At 41.3% G+C, this 9,424-nt stretch overlaps 1 long non-coding RNA gene across 3 annotated transcripts; it reads left to right on the plus strand.

Annotated features, from left to right (window-relative positions):
* The first annotated feature begins 10 nt into the window (after window positions 1–10).
* LOC127049339 (uncharacterized) lies at window positions 11–9,172 on the plus strand. 3 transcript variants are annotated; one of them, XR_007773932.1, is made up of 4 exons: window positions 11–276; window positions 1,122–1,776; window positions 4,343–4,445; window positions 4,994–9,172. It is a non-coding gene; the product is annotated as an uncharacterized LOC127049339 (long non-coding RNA). The 3 variants fall into 3 exon arrangements; XR_007773931.1 differs by lacking the exon at window positions 11–276 and having other exon boundaries at window positions 291–1,776; window positions 4,340–4,445; XR_007773930.1 differs by lacking the exon at window positions 11–276 and having other exon boundaries at window positions 291–1,776.
* The last annotated feature ends 252 nt before the right edge of the window (window positions 9,173–9,424 follow it).

The raw sequence follows: 9,424 nt of genomic DNA on the forward strand, positions 1-9,424 counted from the left end.
GCGCCTCGAGGCGGGGGCGGGGCTCCTCGCTACGGCCCGTTACGGACGCCTGTCTGCGGCCGCCGGCCGGCGTCACAACAACGGCCAGACGCGAGGGGAAGAGCCGCTCGCGCCACAACGGAAATCTGGCCGGAACTGGGGCCCCCTCCCGGGACGTGACGCGTCTCCTTTGACCCAACAAGGGCGCTACGGGAGCCGCTGGGGCGGGGGCGGGTGATAACCCGGGAGCCGCCCCCAGCGGAGGCTGCTAGGGAGCCCGGAGGCGCCGTGCAGCGGGTCTGTGAGGGGGGCGGGTTGCACGTGAGCGCAGCCGCATTGGGGGGATCCCTTCTCTGGGGAGGAGCAGAGCCCGGGGGGGGGGAGGGGTTGTGCGTCCCGTGCCCAGGGCAGCAGGAGGCCCGTGGAGGAGACTCTCCAGAGAGGCCGGGGGCTGCTGTGGGGTCTGACAGAGCTCGCTGGCTGGCTCGGGTGAAACGGGGACCCTCAGGAGGGAAGGGTTTGGGCCTGACGGGCCAAAGGAGGTGGCGTTTCATAAGGACTCAGCTGAACCCCAGGAAGAGGAGTGTTACTTTACTCTTGCCTGCAAGTATGTCACTGTGGGTAGGGTGTGTGCAGGGCCACACTGTGCCATGCCCTGGGGTGGGACCCTGCCACATTGATGCTGCAGGGCAGTATTGGGAAAGGGAGCTTCAGAAAAGAGATTGTTATTGTATTGTGGTAGCAGCTAGGAGCTCTAGTCATAGACCAGGACCCCAGTGTGCTAGGCACTGGACAAACAGAACAAAAAGATGCCCCACATCCTAGGGAGCCTACAATCTAAGTATAAGACACATTATGTAGCTAAGACACCCCTTTTTTTATTCCTGGTTGGATGCCCAAGTAGGCCCTAAAGTTCCAATTGCAATTTTCAAAAAAATATGGGTTATGCCTAGTGCCATGGCCAACAGCCTTCTCTCCCCATCTCAGGGAACCAGGTTGTAATGTCCAAAATGATGTTTGTGCCCCTGCTGTTAAGCTCGCCTGTGGAGTTATTTCACTACCACTATATATTGTTTTGTAAAATAGTGTAATATATTGAGTATGGAAGATGCTTTATACATATACATTGTTCTCCACTCCAGTACTGACCTACCAAGAAGGAAAAAAAAAAAAGCCTGGGAATCAATTACAAGCAAGATGGTTTTGGCAGCATCTGTGGTCTATGGTAGTATTTTGGCAGTGCAGGAGACCTGACTTCCATTTCTGGTCCTGATTTCACATCCTGTGAAGTAATGTCTATCTCTCTTAAGCCCTATGTACTCTTCTGGAGAATTGTTACAAAAACTTCCCACCCATTTACCTAGCTTTCTGATTATGGTAGCTGTTTTCAGCACTAGGTGGAAGGGACTGTCTTTAAATGCTTTGGGCAGCACTACCAACTTTAATGGTATGACATACAAATGTTACAAAATAATACTACCTTAGAGTTTGGAAATGCTCTTGAGGCAAGAGGCTTTCCCCTCTGGAGGGCAGGAGTACTCATGTTGCTCACCATTGACTCCTCCAGCTGATTAAGGAGTGGCACAATCTAGATTCTATCTAGAAGATGGACTAGAAAACATCAACTGTTTCTGAAGGGAGTTGCATCCATTTTTCCACACCAAAGAGGACAGTAGCCATTGCTAGAGTTGTGAGGATGGGAAGTGAATGGAGATGGAAAAAATGGAAAGATACTCAGGATTGTGACAGACATGAGGATAAAAAAAGGCAGACTTTCTTCCTGTATTTTTCCTGAAGGTTTGTTCTCCTTTGTTTTGGGTTCCCCCCTCCAATATCTAGGTGTGATTACTGTAATTCCCTACTGGCTGGTGTCCCTATTTTGCTGACTGAAAGGTTTAGCTTATCCAGATTTCACTAAGCCTTTTTATTAGCACTAGACCAACTCAACACTTAACTCGTGTTTTCCAGCTTTTTTTTGTTGTTGTCATATGATAGCTTTCCTTGTAGATTTTAAGATCTTGCTCATGACTTATAAGAGCTCCATGGACTGCATTCTTTATATATTTGTGTTCCGAGGTTGGAAAGAGCTGCTGTTGGCTGATGCATTACACTAGAACTTCTATGGTTACCTCGTTGGTTTCTGCAGAATTTACATTTTTACTTTAAAAATGTTTAGACCTTATAATCTCAAAGAAAATGTTCCAAATTTGAACGGAGGCAGTACTGCCTGAGTCTACAGACAAACAGCTTTGAGAGATGTCAGCTATCCCCCTTTGTCTCAGAATCTTAATGCTGAAACCTAATTTTGACACATTTTTTATCAACATTGTTAACAATTTCACTGCTAATGATTTCAGCAGAAACATCCAGCTAGTCTGGGGTTGTTGACAAAAGTTCGGGATTGCAGGAAGAGATTAGCGGAAGGTCACCACTTTTATTTTTCCAATCTGACCCACTTGAATTTTTTTAGCCATTTAATCTCTGTCTTGGCATCTTGTAAGTAGGAGTCATCTGTTCCATTGCTTAAAATTAAGCTCTTTGGCGAGATGATTTTCTCTTCACATGCTTTCTTTTGTCAGGAACTCTGAATACTTCACTGTATTCCAATCATACTGTTTTTCTAAACGGAGGTTAAGAGAGTGAACAAATAATCAATCTTGTTTGCGGGGGGGGGGGGGAAATTTAAAATCTAAAACACCTCGTGCAAATAACACCAGATAAGCTTGTATATTTCTAGTGTATTTTAAAATATGAACCAACTACATGCACATGTGAACACAGATACACGTCATGTTAGTATTATCTCAAATTTTTTTCACATTTTCACTGTGAATGCCAAACAAAAGCACAAGCTGAGTCTCTGTAATGAATGTGCTGCTCAATTCTGCTTGTGACTGCACATCTGATAGTTATGATTTATACAGAATGTTTGATCCTGAAAGAATCCAAACAATTTTACAGATTGTATAGTATATTTTTTTTTTATATAAACTATTTCTCTACAGTGCTATTGAAAAGTAACTGTTTTGAGGATGGAATATGACAGCCATATTAAACCAACAACATTACATAATTGATTTTAGGAGGGGGAAATAAAGAACAATCCCTCATTTCAGCCGAATGGGCGAATTTTAGGTAAACAGTATGTAATTATGCAAATTGGAATTTGACCAGTACACTGGAGCTAACACCCCCTTCTCCTGTAGCAAGTGCCATCGGATCTTATAATGATCATGAGTTTGAATAGGGGTGGGAGAAATCCTCAAAACACTTCTGATGAACAATGATTTAACTTATGCTGTTGTTTTTCTAAATTATTTCACAACCGTTGTGGTGTTTAAAAAAAAAATCCCCCACGCATAATTCCAAAACCATTTATAGTAAAAATGTTTAGTGAAGTCATTGTTTTTCCACCCAGAATTACTTCATTATGAGCATAAATTCATTATAATTGGTATTGAAGTTTACACATTACAATGCACTGGAGCAATTTGGGAATGCCATTCTTTATTATTAATGGGATATTTCTATATCGGAATTCACTAGAAGCAGCACTGTAGTCTGCTCATAGACAAATTGCCACGAAATTTTAACTTTTAAGTTATAGGAGAACATACAAAACATTGTCCCATGCATTGTTATCAAACTGATCAGGTTTGTGTTACTGTAAATTAAAACAGTAATTAACCCATCCACCTGAACCCCATCTAGGGGGGAAACACCTACAGCTTTTCTTTTGTATTGGATGGACCTAGTATGTTAAAATTAACAGCCAAAGTATAAGGCTGGTATAAAGAAAAGACTAATACAAATGGATCCATCTCTAAGTGGGACAACTACACATGATCTTTCTATATATCAAATAATTATAGCTGCACATGAGCTGGTTCCATAGTTCTTATCCTTTTATTTTCAATGAGATCTAGGACAGCCCACATATATAGTTTCCCACATGCAAAAGGTCTTCTGACTGCAGTGCTGCAATGCACATTTTCCTTAGCAGGCATCCGTGACTTTGCTGTACAGAACAAGCATATTAAGGGAGTGCCATCTACTATAGTCTTGCTTCAGTATTTGAAGTGCATAGTTGTAGATATCAAAATTTGTTGGGATTCCATTTCTTTTTCAGCCTGTGTAACCACTGAAATCCCTTTTAATACACTGTGCATCAGTGTATGGCATATCACAGATGAGGGGTTAATGTTTTCTGTAAAGAATAACTAACATCAGCTTTGGGAATCTTCAAAGCATGGTTTGTGTGTCCACCTTAAGTGTATAAGTAGGAGAGAGAAAATCCCCACCCCTTAGCACTAATTGGTGGGCTGTTGCTTGATGACTGGTTTGTTTTGTTGTCTGTCAGCAGGCAGCTGCAATGACCAAGTCAACAAATATCAGAACAGATTATTTGGGTATGGTCTGTGCTACAAAGGGCGAACGCTTTATAAAAGATGCAATTGCATGAAAAAGTAAGTAAATATTATAATGCATTTTTATTTCACAAAGGCTATACTGTATTGATCCCAAGCCTACTGCTATATGGTATATCTGTCTGGAAACTGAAGGAAATGTATGTCCTGTAACAGACTCAAAGTTTAATTTGCTTAATTTATAGACCTACATTATTTCAGTGACTATAGACTAATATTCTTTAATTAGGGTTATTTTATGTTTTTGATTGTTGTTGAGTTAGGAGCAGACATAATGACACACACAGATTTTTACTGTATACTTTGGTCTAAGCCTCCAGCCCTAACTCAGGCAAAACTCCCATAGAAATCACCAGGACTTTTGCCTGAGTAAGGACTGTTATTTTCAGTTCATGCAGTTGTACAATTGAAAGAAGTGGAGGTATGGGGGGCTTTGGATGCTACATCTGCTACAAGATGTGAATGGGCTTTTAAGAAGATAAAAAGACCCAGACACTATTTCATTTTTTATTATAATATTTTATATAAGCACTTAAGGATCTTTAGATACGTGCTATATAAATGTAAAGTGTTATTTTCCTCCACAGCTGTGAGTGCATACAGGAAGCTGCTGTTCCAGCAGTGCATTGCTTTGACTCCTGCTTGGATGTCACAAAACATTCTTGAGAAATGGAGGAAAACAAAGGGCAGTGTGCTGGAGCCACCAGAACCCAATTCACTGCTGTAGGTGACCTCAGGAGAAGCTGGCAGAGCTGGGCAGAAGATCACATTGATTATCAGAGACAGAATCCATTCAGCAATGATAGCAAGCCCGTGACTAAGTCTGTGCATCCCCAAAGAGGAGATCCCATCTATGGGAGACCGCCTGAAGGGTCTAAAACAGAGCAAAGAGGGAAAGATGCCCACACACATGTGGGAAAGGAAGTGGAAGAGATATGCTTGATCATGAGAAATATTGGGGAGAAAGGAGATGATGGAAATGTAAGAGTGACATTCCGACAGCTATTTGAAACATATGTGACTATTTCCAATAAATTAGTGGGAATCCTGCTGAGAGCAAGGAAATATGGGCTGGTTCAGTTTGAAGGTGAAATGCTTTGGCAAGGAAAAGACGACAATGTCATCATCACCTTACTTGAATAATACTGATGAATGTTTCCATTTAGGAAAATAAACCATCTAAATGTCAGCTTAATAAAGGTTTATACAGCACAGGGGTGGAATGGAAAACCAGTGAAGATGAAAAATATTTTGATAGGATCATAGAAGTTGGAGATAGATTAGTTGACCCATTGCATCATTTCTATCCCTGTGCCCTTTTCCTTCACAGCTTTGTCTTGTCTGCTTCTAAATGTCTCAAGTGATGGCTTCTCTTACCGTTCTGCATAACTGAAGTTAAAATTCTTTACTAACTTATTACCAGTCTGCACTGGGTCTTGTAGCAGTGAGTTTAGAAATAAGCACAGAGTAAAATCTATCACTGAATGTTGTATCTTGCTAATGAACCACAGTTGAATGCTTGGAGATGAATTAATAAATTTTTTCACTTAAAAAACAAACAAACAACTGTACCTATGGTACAACTTTAATTATTTTCACATATTGAAATTGTAATAATACAGGCAGATTAGCCCTAACTTCACACAGTACTTGAAAAATTCAAAACCTACCAACTTAATGAAATACTCCTTACTTAAATGTTCTGCAATTCCAGCAATAGCATTTGGTGATTTCATAAGTTGTGTTCCACTTTATGTATTTTTGGAAGTCAGATTTTTTTGATGTGGTAGAAAAATGTCTTTGCTTTCTTTCCCACTACCTTTCTAAGTTAGTCTGCTTTTTTTTTTTTTTAATTTAAGGTCCTGTTCTCATGCTTACTTCTGTCCCAAGAAGTTTACATGGCAGTCTCTGCTATGCCCTTTGCAGGAAATCTGGAAGGGCCCTTGTAAAGGGATTCTATCTAGGCCACCTCAGAGGGAAGGCTGCCACATAACACAGGGCCTTTGAGGGCAGAAAATGTAAATTAGGCTAATGCTCATGGCACTGAATAAAGAGGCTGAGTCCCTTGAAACAAAATACAGCAATGTTGTGCAACTTTTAGAAGGAGGAGCCCGGGGGGAGAGGAGATGACAGACCGTAGAGTGCCAAATAGACATCTAATCATGCAACACATAATAATATACCTCGTTTGGCAGATGCAGAAAGACAGAGTGGTTTAAACTCTATGGGTTTTCAGAATTCTTCAAAAAGGGAAGAAAGAATGGTCTTGTGGTTGAAAAATGGGAACTAATAGATATAGATTCTACTTCTGGTTCTGCTATGAAGTTTCTGGACTTTTCTACACTAGAAAAATTAGAATCTGTAATTCAAATTGATGTATGAATACCACTGGAACCTGTAATATACTCAGGAGCCCTGTTTACACTACAGTTTCCCTCAATGCATTTGCATCCAGTGGTGATAACATATTCCATTTTTGACACTGTAGATTCAACTCCTTGTGTGATACTGACCAAGTGTCTTAACAGGTCTGGTGCCTCAGCTTCCTCACCTGTTAAATGAACTATTCCCCTGTTTAGAGGGATGTAGAGGGTTAATTGAGTGCTTTGATAGACTCAGAAGGAGATTGGTAAGTTCAAACTATTATCATGCTATTAGAGATACTTGAAAATTTGTCAGCTGTCAAAATAGAAGTTTTGAAACAAAACTTCATTTCAGTTTGAGTTGATGCAAAGTTTGGTTTTCAATTTTCATTCCCCTTAACCCAGGGGTCCCCAACACGGTGTCCATGGGTGCCCGGAGTCTAAATGCACCCACGTTCTGGCCAGCGGTCGAGCATCCACTGAAATGCCACCGAATTTCTGGGGCATTTTGGCGGTGATGCCTCTCGATGATGCTGCTTGCCACTGACAAGCGATGTCATCGAGAGGCGTCGCCGCCTAAATGCTGCAGAAATTCGGCGACATTTCGGCAGATGCTCCACTGCCGCCACGGTCCTTCGTCTGGTGCCTGCCAGACGAAAAGGTTGGGGACCACTGCCCTAACATCTTCTCTCCTTTTACCACTGGAACAGGAGAGACAAAAAGAAAATTGAAAACTTTTCAGTTTCAGTTGAAACAATTGCTTGTTTTGATGAAAATCAAACTTCAAGCAATACAGAAAGCTTGAAAATTTTCATATTCGAACATCCATTGGTCAAAACTTGTGCTTCTCAGTAGCTGTAATAGTGCATGTGTACTGTATGAAGATGAACATATAGTAGAATCAAGTTTTTTAAAACACATTTACAGCTAGTACACTTAAGTTTTAAATGCTGTAACCCCCTTGATTTCTCATTACAGTAGTGGATCATTCCTCCCAGGAAGTGTTTTTTAGGTAGGACACGCCTTGATAGGTGACCAGTGGTACAGATCAGCATTGCTGGGGAAAAGCAAGTAACAGCCTGCCTCTTAGAAGTGGTACCCCAGTGCTCCAGCCCCATTGGGATGGCATAGAGACAGGCCAGTTAAAGTCCAATGAAATGAATGAGGAAAGGCTACTCTTGGGGAGATAGAGCGCAATTGGCTGGTCCTATCGTACATACATAGGTTACTAGACAAAACTTAGTGAGGAGGTCACTGGGGATTCTAAGTGCAATAAGATGTTTCCCTGTTCACAAGTTATGTACATGAGTCCCCTAAAGCCTGGTAAATCCTTCTGAGTGATAGCAGGGGATAGTTAAGCATGTAAGAATCACCATACCAGATCAGACCATAGCTCTGAGTTCACCAGCCTGCAAAGGTGTGTGCAGGGGAGGGGAGGTGGAGGTGGGGAGGACACAGAATTCGGGCACAGAACTCAAGAGGCTAGGGCAGGGAGAGTGAGCTCCTGGGCCGGAGATGACAACAACTCCGGCCCTGGGGCCACAGCAGGAGAGGCAGCTTCTCCAGCCTGGAGGGTGGAAGAGTGCCAGCTCCTCGGGCCCTGGGGGCACAGAAAGTGCCCTGCCAGAAGTGGACAAATTCTTATTCCCATACATGCCCCTGCTAGCTTGCTTTCAGCAATGGCTAATACCTTAAAAGAAGCTTGAAAGAATGGAGCTGTCCAATTTGTTCTCACAGGGGGTGAAAAATAAAATCCTGAGCTTGTCAGGAAACCATTAAGTATAGTGGGTAGAGCATGAGACTGGGGTGCAGACCTGGCTTCTAATCCCAGTTCTAATATTCACTAGTTGTATGTATGATGCAGACGAAATACTTAAATCTTTCTTGCCTTGGGTAACTCATCTTTGAAAGGCACTTTGAGATCTACAGCTGAAAAAGCACTACATAACTGCACATAATTCATTACGATCAGCTAAATTGATTACAACCACTCATAAGAGAGCATGTGGAATACATTAGTATACCAGGAAAATATTTACCATTTATTTTTATTGGGTTGGGTTCTGTTTTTTGATATTTTAAATTGCCACACATTCAGTAGCAAACCTTGGTTTTGATCATATTAAAATTCCTACTTTTGCTCTGCCAAGTCACTTTCTTTTCTTCCTTCCAATCCTTCCTAAAAGATTAACTTTTTCTGGGTTCCCACAAGTAGTGAATAACTTAACATAAGCTACCAAAAGAAAAGAAAAAAAAATATTCCTTCATTTGTCTTCCAGTTGTGACCTGTCCACTCTTGTGTCTATTTAGCTGAGAGTGTAAGTTCTTTGGGACAGGCTTTATCTTGTGAAGCACTGAGCACAGAGCCAGCAGTTTAATAAATATCATCATGCAACAGTTGAACATGTGAGATGTTTTTCTTATGCAGCACCTTTTGTTAACACCAATTTAAAATAAGGTGGGCAAACTAGAAGTGTTGATCTATAATTAGCATGCTAGGAATACACCTCAAAATAACTTGAAGGATCATTGTCAAGTTATAATACATTAGTGGAACTTTTTGTATTTATGATGCTAAACAGCCCTGTCACTAAGATGTGTAAGAAAATATTTCCTTTTTACTTGGTGCTATCAAATGCACTGTGTTTAAACCAT

The sequence above is a fragment of the Gopherus flavomarginatus genome, chromosome 4 (genome assembly GCF_025201925.1).
Source record: "Gopherus flavomarginatus isolate rGopFla2 chromosome 4, rGopFla2.mat.asm, whole genome shotgun sequence".
In the NCBI taxonomy this organism is placed as follows: domain Eukaryota; kingdom Metazoa; phylum Chordata; order Testudines; family Testudinidae; genus Gopherus; species Gopherus flavomarginatus.